Source organism: Poecilia mexicana, unplaced genomic scaffold (genome assembly GCF_051168715.1).
Source record: "Poecilia mexicana isolate PSO_F unplaced genomic scaffold, ASM5116871v1 scaffold_18, whole genome shotgun sequence".
Taxonomy (NCBI): domain Eukaryota; kingdom Metazoa; phylum Chordata; class Actinopteri; order Cyprinodontiformes; family Poeciliidae; genus Poecilia; species Poecilia mexicana.
This window is the reverse complement of record NW_028263387.1, coordinates 4,343,833-4,357,743: the sequence shown is the minus strand read 5'-3', so window position 1 is coordinate 4,357,743 and position 13,911 is coordinate 4,343,833. Positions and strand designations below refer to the sequence as shown.

Sequence of the window (13,911 nt, the reverse complement as noted above, 5' to 3'; positions counted from 1 at the left end):
TATTTTTTAATATAACGTGGACATCTACTAACTGACAGCAGAAGATAACTAAATGACGTCATACATTAAAGGGCGAAGCTCTTGACATAAATACGTATGGCAGAATTAATAAATATTTAGAATGTGGAAAGAAATTGGGTTTCCTGAGAAAATACAGCCTGAAGGCATTTAGAAAGGACCTAATAACAAATTTTATATCCTAATAACTCAAGTGTGAATTCTGATTGTACCCCATTGAGCTGGTCCAGATGTTTTGCACATACAAAAGTTGTCATATTTGGTTTTGTAGCAAATATGACAAATTCAAAAGATTCAAAAGATTGAATCTGAATATTACACATAAATTAGGATGTCCAAACTGAGGGGTTGCATCCTTTGAATGATGTGGCCGGCTCTTCATCGACCGTGAAGACAGGAAGTGAGCAGCTGTGAAATTCCCAACATTACCCCTGTGTACGTCCTGTCACTTATTTGTTATTTATAATTAATATTTACTATTTGAGCCATTTGTGCCATTGCACTGAAAGTTGAAAAGATGAGCTTGGTTCATGCTCGACACACGTAAATTCCACATAGAAAATAGACGTGCAGAAACAGGCTGACAGCTATTACAGCATTTATACTCAATGCGGTTCATCCTCACTGTAGGCCATATTCTGATAGACTCTAGGGGTCAGTATAGGGCTTCTATGGCAAGTGTACAACACTATGCAACTACGCAACCCCAGGGGTTCGATGAGTCGGCCTCAGGGGTTCAGTGGAGCCTCTGCCGCGGAGGTAAAGACACACTTGTGTAAAGTCGTGAAGACGCGCCCCGCTTTGCCATCACTTGCTGCAGAGGATCACGTTACATTGCTGAGCCAATCAGAGCTGCGGAGGAGCACTGATTGAAGGAGCTCCACTCTCAGCATGGATTTGAACTTGTGTCTTTAATTACTTCAGCAAAGCTCACTGTTTTTACCAAATTCTGTAGCTTTCGGTGTACTTCTAAATCTGCTCCTTAGTCGCATCTTTTCGGGGTTGGTACTGCCTCTAGTGGTGTGGGGGTGGTAACACAAGTAATATAATTACATTACTAAATCAGAATACCACAAAGTCTGTTGTTATTAGTTTTTCATTCTCTTAATATATGAATGTAGAGCTAATTAAATGATCTAAACAAGACCTTAAAGTGGTTCCAGTTTCTCTCGATGGCCAACCTGTTGAAACTGTAGCAAATTTTAAATACCTTGGGTCGTTCCTGGTCAGTCAGCTCAACTTTGCTGAAAACACTGACTATATTTTGAAGAACTGTTCTCAGAGACTCTACCTTTTAAGAAGACTTAGTGATCATGGGGTGACCCAACTAGACTCTAGTTGGGGCACCCCAATGTTTTGAATTTGGGGGAAAAAAATAATATTTTATTTATCACTACAGAAGGGTTCAGTGAATACACATATGAAAATGGTGGGTTCGGTACCTCAAAAAAGGTTAAGAACCACTGGTCTGGATGGATGCCGTTCAGAGGACCGTAGTTGCTGAAATGACGTGATTTGACTGTTTCAAAACTGCTAAAACTTTCCATCACATAATTACTTTGGTTTAAAGTAATTTTGTGCGCTCCAGCTGTAATGAGCATAAAGTAGCTGACCCCTACATCTCCCATACATTGTCCAGCTAGTGAGCTAGCTAGACAATGGCTACAAATGTCTGTTTTCATGCCCAAAACAAAGAAATATGATGTTTAAAAGTACAATATTTCTGATTGTAATTAAACAAGGAAATTGGAAACTGAAACAGCTGTCACTCATATTAAAGTAACAATGTTTGAAATCTACAGCTGGTAAGCTAGGGATCTAGCTAGCAACCCAAAGTGCCAGCTTGAGCGACAGACCAACTAACACCAGCTTGTTATTCTTGTGCTACTCTACAAAAAGTAGCACAGTTTGAAAATGACTCATGAATGTACTACAAGAGTTTGCTTTTGTTGCTTTTCTATTTTAAACAAAAGCAATGCTATCATTTCACACAGTTTGGTGATACAGCTGTGTTTCAGACTCACACCTGACATGGACATTAGCATCTGTGCCTCTGGCGCTCTCCTTTCTGCAGCTGTGTTTAGACAGCGTCCACATTCCCTCAGGAGAGCATGGCCCCCTGCTCTGACGTCTACAAGACGCCCGTGATGGCAGATCATGTAAGGGAGGCAAGAGGGAGAGGGGAGACAAAGAAGCTGGGGCTTGCTGTTTATGCTAACTGATGTGCACTGTGAATTGTACAGGATGGGTGGGACTCTGCATGTGTCGCGGGCAGAGACTTGTGCTGATAAAAAAAGGTCAAAAGATGTGTCCTGGCCTGCCAGTCAGAGTATACCACAAGGACAAGCCTAACCCTGAGAGAAATTACTGAAAAAAACACTCTTGCAGTGCTGCAAGTGTCCACCAGGGGGAGCTCTGAGATTATCCTGCTACACAGTGAGCCAGCCCCTACATCCCCCCTTTTTCTTTCTTCTGTGCTGGCAGAGAGTCCCTATCGCCTCACCTAATTCTGTCTGCTTCATTTTATCCCGCACAAAGCTGACAAATGCATAGGTTATATAGAGAACCAGAGTGAATACACACACACACCCCAGAAAACAAAGGAGGGACGCTCCAAGGCTCTGCTTCAGTTTTTGTTTTGTTTTTAGGGGGAGGTTGCTGATACCAAGATAGCCATCGATGATGTTGCAAGACACTAGAGTCCACTAAAACCTCAGGTGACATCCAACACTCTTCCTGCAAACTGCAGCTTCAGAGGGCATGCGGCAGGATTCAGCCGGCACAAGTTAGTCTGCTGTGCTAGTCTGGGATGCAAGGAGTGGATGATGTCACAGAATTGTTTGGGATGCTCATTTGCCTGGAGCCTTTTTCTTTGGAAGGAGTCAATATGGGAACACAAACCATAAAGCAGTCTGTGGAGATATATATCTATATGTACACATATAAAAAAAGAAGCCCAAACAAAAATGCAGAAACTGGATCAAAAGTAATATCTGAATTATCTGCACAGCTGTTTGAATAGCTGAAATCCACAAATACTAGAGATCCCCTCTAAATAGTCTATAACTACTTATTTCAATAGTAATTTGTATTAATTTGTACAGTGGAAACCATCTTGGCTCTACTGCACATGATAATATTTGAAGTCTATTTTTTTTCTCAGGTGTCGGGGGTACAGCCAATCAGTGCCAAAGGAGATAAAGGCGCTCCTGGATTGGCTGAATTCTAGACACCAGCCAGTAGCATTTCAGCTATCCTAGATGTATATTTTTAGATATGCTCTAAGGATGATTTCACATTTCACAGATACAGTATGTATTTAGAGACCTTCCACAGGTAAATCCATGAATATTGAAGCACAAAAAGGATATATATATATATGTATATATATGTATAGAAGAAAAAAGAAAAAAAAGACGTGTAATTTTTTTTGCCCAAATCACCTTTTGCCAAAAAAGAGTTGGTGATTTTTACTTGTTTATTTATTTATTTATTTTTTTACAGAAACACTTTCGGCAAAAAATGACTTACACCATTATTTTACAAAGGTGACGATGTAATTTATCTTTATTCGTTCTAGCTGTGTTTTTCACAGAGTCCTAAAACAACCTGTGAGTTTTCATTTTTCTGCTCTTCATTTTAATCCTCACCTTTTCTCGCTGTTTTGTTTCTGACATCATGTTTTGCTCACTTGTTCCTGTAACGAGGCTGCTTTCGTAATGCCGGTGTAGCTTCCGTAAGGTTTAATAACTCGCAAGCTCTCATTGATCCGCCTTGCAGTAAACATGAGGTCAGAGGTGGTCGGCGCCATTGATACCCAACTTCCTGTGTCCCTCTGCACTGACGGTGCGGTGTAAATCTACAGAGCTCTATAAACTCCAGAACTGCCTGTTAAATCAATTACAATGATCCACTGGAGACTTCGGCTGCGGTGTGATTTAACAGAGTTCACCTGAACAACATGATACGGCTGGTTAACTCTGAGTCAAGCCATGGACTAAGCATCCTGATCTGATGTCTGCAGAAGGACATGAGTTGTGTCAGATTGTTTGTTTTGTTTCCACCACAGCGATTCAAGCAGTCGAGCTTTGTCTTCAGCGTCAAAACTTCCAAAAAACGTATATAATAAAGGTAAATGATTTGGTAAAGTCTCCGCTGTCTTACGTTTTTTTCCTCGTTAGCATCGCCAACAAAAACACAACCGAGTTTAAGGTCCAGAGCCCGACTGTCAGGCGGTGAGAAAGGCACCCAGATAAAGAGTGTGTTGTTTCAAGTGTGTGTACTTGTGTGTCCCATTTGCCTAATGATCATTACGGTGCGGTTGGTGGTAGGTGGATTGTCTCATGCTGTAAATCCTTAAAATCATGTTGGCTTCCCAAACTCATTAAGCCAGTCTCACTCTGCTGATCACACACAGCTCCACATTTGACCCCAACTGTGTGTATGTATGCATGTGTGTGTGTGTGTGTGCTTCTTGGATGCTGGTTTAGAGTTTGTGTGAGTGTGTGGGTTCCTCAGTATACCATAATTTGCTTTATTTTGTGGCATGAAAGTGCAAAAAGATGTACCTGAAGATGTATTTCCTGTCTATATTTTTGTGCGAGAAATCGAAAATGAGAAAGAAACATTAAAGAATTTGCCTTTTAATTTAATAGATGTTCTTAGTTTCTATTTTTTTTATTACCTTGGCGATGCTGGAGGATTTCTCGAGTTGCTGGAAGTAACTTCCTGATTATGTTTCTTCACCTCCCAGAGACCCAGAACGAGCTGATGCACCTACTTTGTGGGAACGCATTCACATTAGAACTTGTTTTTCTTTTGTTTCATTTTGTATTCCAGGCTGCTCAGAATTCCCAATTATTAGTACCGACAAGCCATTCATTCCAATTACACTTAAGAGGAAAAATGTGCAGAAGTAAGCATGGCACGCGGAAGTGAAATTGATCGTACCTCGCCGCTGGTATCTGCAGCTGCCAATTGATGACTGGCTGCGTATGGACAGGGTCCGGCCGGCACTCACAGAAAGCACTTTAGGTTTTGTTGTGCATTTACAAACAAGCTGCCACGGATAAATACACAACGTTTCGCCAGCCCGGGCAAAGACACCGGTGTGTGACCAAGTTTGAGGTGAAACATTGGCTTCGTTGACAAACTAGGCTGGATTTCAAGTGTGCATGTCTGAGCATATGTGCATAAATAAAGGGCAGAACACTTTGTTTACCGTTTCTTTTTATAGTCCTAAAATAAATAAAATCATCTTTGATTTTGTATCAATTAGGCCTGTCGCCATAAAAAAATTTACTGGACTCAAAGTTATTGTGATAAACAATAATACTGCTGTTTTGAGACCAATTATCTCAATATAATGGTAACAGCATAATAATAATAATTCAAGAACACATTCTCAAAGATCAATAAACTTTAAATTCTGATGAACATTTAACACTGAAACTGGAAGAGATTTTAAATAACCAAAATAAGTAAACAAGACAACAAATAAACTATGAAGTCTTTGTAAACAAAATTATCCTTAAAAAAAGGGCTAGTTAAGACCAAAACACTTTCGTCAGCCAGTTTTTGGCAGAAAGAAAAACAATTACAAATTAAAAAGAAAATTATTGAGCTTGTTTTAATTTATCACACAATGAATTGATTTATTGCTTATTGCGAGTATCAATTCAACTGGAGCTCAAGTAATGTACTTTTAACCATTTCCCTTTTGAAAGATGGTGAGGTGGGTCTTTGGTCATTGCGTCAAAACAGAAATTCAAAGAAGAGATAAGTTGAAGGGAAAAATGTTCAACTTTCACCTGGAAAAAAAGAGAAAGTTTAGACATTACATTAAGGGAAAACAAACACGTGGGACACGAGCACATGTAAAGCGGGATCTTCTGGTTTTCTCCAAACGTAGCCCTACGGAAACGAGGAGGAGGAAGTGGCAGACAGAGGAACCACCTTGACAGCACCACCGTGAGCTGCTTACCTGGCGCAGGTTGCGTGTGACGCGCACGTCATGCCAGGCGTTGTCGTTGAACTTGCCGTTGACTGGCTCGACCAGGGCCTCGAAGGCCCCAGAGCCCAGGTTGATGACCAGCCAGACGGCGCCGCTCTTCAGGGACAAGTTCACGTAGTCAGCCGACTTCCCGGTGTGCAGCATGAGGCCGTTGCGTTGCAGCGTTCGGAAGGAGAGCGTTATTTCGTCGGTGCTGCTCTGGATGGGGGTCAGGGACAGGTCGTAGCAGAAGAACTCGTTGCCCTTGAAGGTGGCAACGGACTCTTCCTTACCTTCAGAACAAACACACACAGAAAGAGAGAGGAAAAACTCATAAATCAAAAAGGGAGAAGACGAACAAACCTCTTTCTACCCAGAGTCCCACTTCGTGTGAAAGTATTCACATTCCTTAAAATTATTGCATGTTTTGTGACGGACCATTTAAACATAAACTACCTAGCCAAAAAAAAAGTTACCACCCGCACAAGCTTGACAGATGGCACCAAGTAATTTAACCCCAACTGATGCAATGAGTACCTTCCCATTTCTTAACAACCATGTCAGAAGACATGGTCATGGAAATGACGGAGGAAAGTTTGTTTAAGAAAAGAACAACTTAGGAGATTGGAAGAACTACTGAAATCTGGTTAAGAACTGTCTGACGCATTATTAAAAACCTGGAAGGAAAGAGCGGAACCATCATCTTCAATGAGGAAGAAATGTGACCTGGAGAAAGTCCTGACTGACTGTGATCAGGGAAAAACTTTAATGTTTAGTGAAATCATAACAGAAAAAAAAAGACCAGTAGAACTTCAAGGCATAAGAAAACCACTAATCAGTGAATCAGTGGACTGTTGAGCAAAGTGGTCTAATGAGTTCAGATTGACCTTCTTCCACAGTGATGGACACATCATGGTTAGAAGAGAGGCAGTTGAACTGATGTACCCATCATGCCTAGCGTCTACTGGACATGGCAGTAGACAGGTACTGACCTCTATGTCCAGCAACATTGAGGTTCACCGACAACTTAAACATACCGAATGGCCAGATTATTCCATCCTTCCATCCATCAGTGGATTGTTTCATCCCTAATCAGACGGGCACATTCCAAGATGACAATGCCAGGATTCATCAGAGAACAATGAGACATTATTTTCACACATTGACTGACCTCCAAAGACTCTGGACCTTCGCCCCACTGAGACTCTTCTGAATGTCTGGAGAAGGTCAGATCCTCCGTTCATCATCAATGCAAGATATTGGTGAAAAATGTACAAAACCACAGACAGAAACCAATCTTGTAATGCTGCAGAAACTTATGGTGTGTGTGTCGCAACCAAAGCCAGAGACGGTTCAACTTTTTCCTGGCCAGGCCTTGTGTATGCGCTTTTCAGAATTTCACATGTGCATAAATATACATTTCGTGTACCCTTTCCATTTACATTCTGATGCGCTTAAATCAAATCCGAAGCCACCAACAGCATCTCAGTAGTTGACTAATTAATAAATAAACCCCTAAGTGTAAGCAATTTAATCTCATAAATACAGAAAACCGAAACATAGAGACTGGGAACACTAACAGTGGTCAGGAGAAGAAAAGATGTGTTGAAGTGAAGTGGCGCTCCGTTTGTTCCAAAATTTGAAAACTGAGGGAATATGGGCACAACTGCAAAGCTGCAAATGGCCCTGCGCCAAAAACTGACAGGCCAGGCAAGAAGAGCATTTTTAACCCAAATATTAGTCATGCACTCCACAGAATTGGCCCCTAGTAAGACAGAAATATACAGTTTGCTGAAAGTCACCAAGAGAAAACTGCAAAAATGATCTTTTGACCTACATGTAAAACTGTATGTGGGGAGAATTACTAACGCATCTCGACCCCATGAACACACCGTCATGCGGAGTTGGATATTCTCTTCAGCAGGGACGGTGAAGCTACAAACACATGCTCACCACGTTGTTTTCTTCTTTGAAAGAAAAGAAAGGAAGCCATGTATCATTTTTCTTCCATTTGACAATAATCCACAACTTTGTGCTAGTCCATCACGGCGGATAAAAACAGGTGCTGACATCTTGGCTGAAGCCTGCCAGCCTGCATACAGCACATGGCCCCCTTCCACCGCATTAGGCTTCATTCACACACTAACAGTCAAAACAGGCAGCCTGCACAGTGGACACATGTCAGGCATCAGTCTAACAGCAGCCAGGGAGAACTTTGTGTATGCATCTGTCAAAAGCAGAACACACACCTGCAGCTATCGCCGCGCGGATAGCGAGGCCTTCAAGAGTGTTCGCAGTGGTGAAAACTCAATCTCGCTCGACAAAAATACAAACGGTGAAGCTCAACTGACGCGAGGAGAAAGCTCCGCTCGTCTAATTCCACAACACTTTCTTAGATCGCTTCCATTTATTTGCTGTTATTGTTCTTTCACCTGTTAGATACTCAACCTGGGGGCTGGACGATGTGGCTGAAAAATGTGTCAGGACATAAGCGTTTAAAATCAGACTATTTTTATAATTATGGATAAGTTTTAAATATCTGAAATTCTGCCAAACTGGTGGCGCGACCTTTCCTCTTTTATTTGCAGTTTTCACTTCGCGCCGTATGTTTTCTATTTATTTTTAAGAAGCTATGACGAAAACCTGAAACTGCTGCTGCACAAGTTACTCAACAAGTTGTTGCTAGGTAACCAAATAGTGAGTGAGTTAATGTCGCCATGAGAGGTTGAACTGCTCAAATCTTCTTCTCCGCCTACATCCCCCAGAATGCTGTGCAGTTCTGGATGGGAGTTCAGTGAATATTCTATCAGATGTGTTATATATTGATAGTGAGCATGTATTTATCACAACATATAATGTTATTGACCTATTATGTATAACTCAACATGCTGAGGAATTTTTGGAATTCTCTTTATATTTCCTTAAATTGGGGTATTATTTATTTAATGCCAGGTTATAGCAAAATCAAGTAACTTCAATATCAAAAATCAACTTAAATCTGGCAGTGAATGACATTGTAGTCCTTTTTACCTGTGAATATGACAGATGGAAGTATTTTACCAACATTCTTTTTTTTCTAATTTAAATTGGCAGGGATTTTTTTTTCCTCATCTTTCTTGTTCATTTTATGCCTGAGGTTCAAATCTTTACATTTTTCTGTAACGTACTTTGAATACAAAATGTACTATGCAAATAAATCTACCCAAGATATAAAGCTCAAAAAAGTTTTTGCTTCATGGTTTGTTATGACGTTCAAATTTCTATGAAACAACTTTTATCAAAGTTTGAAAATAAAGTCAAAAAGACAAAATTCTGCCAGGTAAAGCTGGCTAGGAAGTATAATTTAGAATCATCTCTGGACACCGAAAACAAAATATAGAACAGAAAAGCTCTTTGGGGAAAGGACGGACGCAGAATGTTGCCAGCACCAGCAAAAAGCCTCAACTCCCTCTGCAGTCAACAATTGCATGAGCAATAACTTAAAGATGCATTGGAGTTGCTGTGTCTCTGTGAAGTTCCACACTTTTTGACTCCCTGGAGGAGGACACACCGTCGACCCAGCCTCGGGTAATAAAGTTTGGGGCTGAAAAAGGAAGGAAACGGTGCGAACCAAACAAAAAAACACCCTGGATGGCTCGGATTGGTGCACCGCCAAATCTAGTTTATTCTCAGGCTCTATTACAACAAAATGACTTTAAGAGTCCTGGGTGCATTGCCTTGGGGGAAACAGGCTGGGCCAATTTAAGGAGGTGGTCGGTTTTCACATTGCAAGCTAAATCTCATGAGCGACTATGTTTACCACTCAAGCAATCACAGGTCAAAGGGCAAGTGGGGCGGAGAAGGAAAAACAGCCATCCTGTAAACCCCGGAGTGAGAATGTGGTGTTAATTTTTCATACATGGAGGTTTAAAACAGAGATAGAAAATGTTGTGCAATTTCGTCTAGAATATAAGTGCCTCTCAGAAGGCATAAGTGTTAAGTGACACGCTAACTGCTGTACTTTGGAAACATTTAAGTCTGTGACACAGCTCAAATACGAGCGCATAATATGGGTGGATACGCTCACAGAAAACCAAAACATCTCAGGGATGAAGGCAGGAAGTGAGGGACAAATGGCATCCAGACAGAGAAAGCTACTTAAAAAAAGAGCACTTTGGCATGAATTGAAATTTAGAGCAATCTCAACTGAAGTGTGGATTGTCATAAAAAAAGAAAAAAAGGGGGCATCAAAGGAGAGAGGGAATGAGATGGGGAGGGGGGAAAAAATGACACACAAAAAGCAAATCCCCTAAGAGCAGCATCTTGGCGGCGCCTCCGTTGCTGATGTAGGAAGAACAAAAGCGTAGCAAATGGACCACGGCAAGCATTTTCAATTATGTACTAAGTTGCCCCCCCTACACCTCCACCACACACACACACACACACACACACACACACACACACACACACACACACACACACACACACACACACACACACACACCCACCCCTATAGAGGAGGCTGTTAACGGTAAGCAACAAACAGCTTGTGATTGCTTCCATGAGCTCAGCGAGATGCAGCGGGGGGGCCGAGGAGCAAACAAGAAACTTTCTTTTGTTTATGTCTTTTTAATGAACAGAAGGCTGAGAGGAGGAGATAAAGCCGGAGAGGACCGGTGAGTGACGGCGGCGGTGGGACCGTTCACAGCAGCAACAGTCAGTCCAGTTACGACGCCACTGCAGCTCTTCCATAAACCAGATTCACACAAACATATGAAGCCGTCCGACTGTGTTTAGCAGCGCTATGGAAAAGGATTTGACTTCCTGTTTAGTTTTTTGCTTTTTTTTGTTACACAATTGTTTCAGATCCAGCTATCCATCTTCTACGCCTTTATGTCCAAGCAGGGTTGCCGTAACGCTGTGTTATGCAATAACAATTCACATAGTTAACTAAAGCTAACCATGCAATGCAAACATTTCTGTTTGCTGAAATAAAAATGGGAATTAATGGGGAAAATTTTGTAGCTACCTGAAACTGTTTTGTGGGTTTAGAAAAGTAACTAAAACAAACTGAAGTTCCAGATGCAACATCCTTCACTCTCCTGTTCATGAACTGAATTAGACAAAAAGTCACAATGAAATAAAAGCTATTATGAAAAACCCAAAACTACTGGAACCCTGGCAACAGCGCCGCAGTAAGTAACAATGTAATAAAATTGGGCTTTAAAATATAACAAAACACAATTAAAACCATGCTATGTAATAACACAAAGTGTAATTCAATCCTTGAAATTGTTTTGCCTTGAACAACATGTAGGATAATACCAAGGGTTCTAACTACGAGTCTGAAAAGGTGATTAAACGTAAAAAAGTTCAGCATTTATGCACCAAAGTTTCAGTTTAAGTTGTGATGGTTAAATACATAGTCATTTCTAAAACAGGAGGTAATGTTATTACATAATGTGGTAGAAAGTATTGCAAAAAAAAATTGTCCAAAAAAAAAAAAAAGAAAGCAATCAATTCCTGCAGAGCAAATCTCATGACCTTCAACCCAAACTTGAAGGTAACTCCTTTTTTCCATACTCGAGCAGGTTTTTTCCCCTTAACAAGCAAAAATGATCATTTGAAAATAACTTTTTGCATTTATTCAGGTTAGAATTGTAAGATGTTAATATTTGTCTGATAATGCCAAACATTTATGGTTCAGAAAAATGCAGAAAATAAGAAATATACCATCAATCAAACCCTGTTTCACACCACTGTAAGATACCCTGTCCTATCTCTATGAAGTTATTTCCTTTATCTTCTTTGCACTAGAGGTCATCTGCAATCCCCCTTTGCACAGCAGTACACAGAAAAATCCCACAACTGTTTTAAATAATGTCTCATTCGTCTTCGTCTCTGAGACCACTTCAGATTCCATGAATGCAGGCTTGTCACCATACATCTGTTTTCCCTCTTTCCTCTGGTGCCCATAGCTCACTCATCCTCCTTCTCCCACGGCAGCACTCCTGTGATAACACACGCGCGCGCGCACACACACACACTTGGGATATACATTTTTCACTTAGATCAAATCTGTTTCTGAAGAAAGCCCGTGAGCAGACTGTCTAACCAGAACAAAGATGAGGCACAGCACAGACTAAAGTGCTGTCAAGGTCTCAATTAGCCTCAAAGGAAGCTCTGCGCACTGTACAGAGATGATTCATTTGAAAGTTAGCCACCCGTAATAGCATCTTTATTATTAATTAAGACCTGAGCTCCCTTTGAGTTTGTTTGACAGACCTTTGGCACTTAGCACTGTTCAGCAGAAAAATGATACCGCTTTGCTTTCAGGCGATGCGACCAACAACTGTTCCAAAGATCAACAAATGCACTGAAACAACTTCCGGATGAGAGATGAAAACACCAAGGAAGTCGAAGTCTCATTTTTGCTATTTTAAGCTGCAGTTCTGTTGGTGAGTATGCAGTATGCAGCTGAGCCTGTGAATGTCTGAGGCCGTGGTTCTCAATCAGATAAAGGTGTATTACACCTTCCTGGTTGGAGAAGGTCTCTTTCTCTTAAGTGAAGGAGGTTGGGTGTTTCATTCTTGACTGACAGACAGACTTAGTAAGAGATAAAGAATGAGTTAGGGCTTTGTCATACAAACTTCATGCAGAAAGACCCCATGATGTACTTGCTGCAAAGCAACTGCGGTATCAAGTCCAAAAGGGTCGACTATCAGTAATCAATACTCCGTGAGCTCTATCTACTTCCATCTCCAGAGGACATCCCACCCAGAGAACCCAGAAAAAGCCCCTTCTATCTGGGATCACTTTGGTCCCCTCAGAATAGTCTAGGAGGTTTCAGCTTGGATGAAGGGATAGATATAAAGACCAAAGAAATACAACTTTAAGTTACAGAAGAAACCATTAGAGGCCAGCTGTTAGCCTGTTGTAGCATTCTCACGTTCCGTAGAAGTCATTTTCATCGTGCCTATCACTTTGCCACCATTTCTTGTTTGTACTTGGACACACTGGTTGCTACACAAACATTTTAAAAGAGAGTAAAAGAGCCTCCTTAAATGTTTCTGTAATTGAGCGTTGTGCCCTAATGCTCTTAGTAACCTACTCTGACAAGACAACAGGACTACTCAAGCGCTACACCCATCTTACCAAACTTTTCTTTGAAAGATAGAACAGTCTTTCAAAGCCAATAGAATTCACCATCATCAAAGTTATAGTTCAGACACACTCGGGATTGTCCCTCAGGTGTGATGGAGTCTGAATGGGAGCTCAAGCCATGTCGTGCAGTGATTGGTTCCTGCTGCTTTTTGGGTTGTTCTGGACCAGATGCAGCCTGCAGGGATGGAGCTGGATCCAGACAAACGTCCCGTGTCCTTGGTCTGGGTGTGGATGACATGGTGCACTTCGCCTCATTGTACCTCTGGGGATTGCAATTTCCTGTCAAGTGGACTGGGAGCTTCTAAGCCCCGGGTGGCTCTGCTGCCAGGGGCCTGAGCAGGCACCTGGTGGCCAGAGTGAAAGAACCACAGCTCAACCTTCACAGGGGGGGAATAGTACTTGAGGTTCGGTGGAGGTTGCTCTGTGCTCTCTTCTCTCCTTGTGCCTCTTTGGCCTGAGGCCTATTGCCCCCCCATGCTTCGCTGTCAACCTATCTCCATATTTAGAGGATAGATGTGGGCGAATGCCTAGTGGCCACCTCCCAGGGATTGCTGCCGTTTCCAGGAGCCGGGGCTTCCTGCCCCCTGCTGTTCTTCAGTAGTAAATGCTATAAGATTTATGTCCTTCGCCAACCTAATAGCTTCTTGTCACTTCCAGGTGACAAATTAGCACACACATCTACTGCACACACACACACAAGTTCATATTTTTACCAATATTAGGACTTTGTATTGACTTCTAATCATTTTAGTAACTGC

At 41.6% G+C, this 13,911-nt stretch overlaps 1 long non-coding RNA gene across 1 annotated transcript in view; it reads right to left on the bottom strand.

The window, feature by feature from the left end:
* Window positions 1-5,887: 5,887 nt before the first annotated feature.
* LOC148153875 (uncharacterized) overlaps window positions 5,888-13,911 on the bottom strand; it is a 137,534-nt gene continuing 129,510 nt past the window's right edge. The window contains exon 3 of the long non-coding RNA XR_015766045.1: window positions 5,888-6,303. This is a non-coding gene — a long non-coding RNA (uncharacterized LOC148153875). The remainder of the gene's footprint in view (window positions 6,304-13,911) is intronic.